Raw genomic sequence first — 1,432 nt, 5'->3', positions numbered from 1 at the left:
ATTACCCTTTCTCTGACTGTGAAGGTTTTTCCAGTTGGTCTTTTCAGCTGTAGACATTTTGGGGTATTTAGTTTTAGCAATAGGAAGTCCAGTCATTTTTACTGTGGCTTCTGGCTCCTCAATTGTTGGACCAGTTTCTATGACAAGATTACGGAAATACTTATTGTTGGGGTTGTGTTGTGTGATTTTGCTTATAATCTTTGACCTACTATAATGTCTGTTTCTTAAAACACAAAAATTATATGGCCAGATGCAAAAGGCCATGTAATATATGTGATTGCAGTGACAGGAATAGTCTGGAATAGTTAAATTCAAAAGACCAAAAAACTTTGTGGTTTCTAGGTACTAGGGGATGGATGATAGGGAGTGTCTGCTTAAAGGCTACAGACAATGACGTTTTCAGGCACTAGACACAGGTGATGGTTGCACAACACTGGGAAGATACTTAATGCTACTGAATTGTACACTGTAAAAACACTAAAACATTTTATTCTATTGCAAGGAAAATCTACTAGAGAAAAGACAGAAAACTTGGAGGAGATGCACAACGGAGACAAAAGTGAAGACAAACACAATGGCAGAGTAGGGGAAGGATAGCTGTGGGGCAAGAGGCGACAGGGTCAGGTGCTCAGGAGCTGGCAGGGAAGGTGGGACAGGAGCTGGCGCAAGGTGTGGGACCATTGGAAGCTCAGGTTCTGCAGCTGGTGCAGAGGGGGTTCCTGGCACTGGACATGCCACAAAAAGAGCTTCCATCACGGAATCCTCCTCGACAGCAGGTGCTACATCTTGCCCGGGACCTGGAGCCAGTGGCAGAGCTCGAGGTGGATCCAGTGCTGGTGTGGGTGCTCTGGCTGGGGTTGCCTCCAGCTCTGCAGCCACCACTATCCTCCATGCTGGGCCTCATTCCTGTTCTGGTGACGTCTGCATGGCTGTGAGCTCCGCTTCCTCTGGTTCTGGCTCTCGACATGGCCATGGACCTGGAGAAGGCATAAGCTCTTGGATGGTGTTTGAGCTTGGGCTGGACTTCCAGCCCCAAGAAGACAAAATACCCTCCATGTGACTGACTTCCTACGTACTTTCCAATGACAGAACAAACTTCCCCTGTCTTTCTGAAAAGCCCAAGTGCAATGAGCCAGCCTCAGCAAGTATCCCCAGATGCAGAATGCTGCAGGATTGGTCTGAGTTTCTCAGAGCCCCTGTCCGCACCCCCACATCTGGAAGCTCTGCTCTGTGTAGCCCAGCCCAGCCCCACCCCCAAACCCTCACATGCACCCACCCCATCCTCCTCACCCTTGTGCTCTGCCTCAATGTGTGCCGGGTGCTCCTTCTTGGCCAGAAGAAGGTGAACGCAGCGCTCCAGTTCTGAGCCTCGAAGGTTCAGCTGCAGACAGTCCAGCACCATGTTTAGAACAAAACATTCGAGGGGGCTGAC

The 1,432-nt window shown here is 49.4% G+C and overlaps 1 long non-coding RNA gene across 1 annotated transcript in view; it reads right to left on the bottom strand.

The window, feature by feature from the left end:
• Positions 1-473: 473 nt before the first annotated feature.
• LOC103592504 overlaps positions 474-1,432 on the bottom strand; it is a 2,508-nt gene continuing 1,549 nt past the window's right edge. The window contains exons 2-3 of the long non-coding RNA XR_550667.1: positions 1,291-1,381; positions 474-977 (exon numbers count right to left, since the gene is read on the bottom strand). This is a non-coding gene — a long non-coding RNA (uncharacterized LOC103592504). The remainder of the gene's footprint in view (positions 978-1,290; positions 1,382-1,432) is intronic.

The sequence above is a fragment of the Galeopterus variegatus genome, unplaced genomic scaffold, assembly GCF_000696425.1.
Source record: "Galeopterus variegatus unplaced genomic scaffold, G_variegatus-3.0.2 Scaffold1162, whole genome shotgun sequence".
NCBI classification, from domain to species: Eukaryota; Metazoa; Chordata; class Mammalia; order Dermoptera; family Cynocephalidae; genus Galeopterus; species Galeopterus variegatus.
Note: the sequence above shows the minus strand (reverse complement) of the source record. Positions and strands in the feature narration are given on the sequence as shown.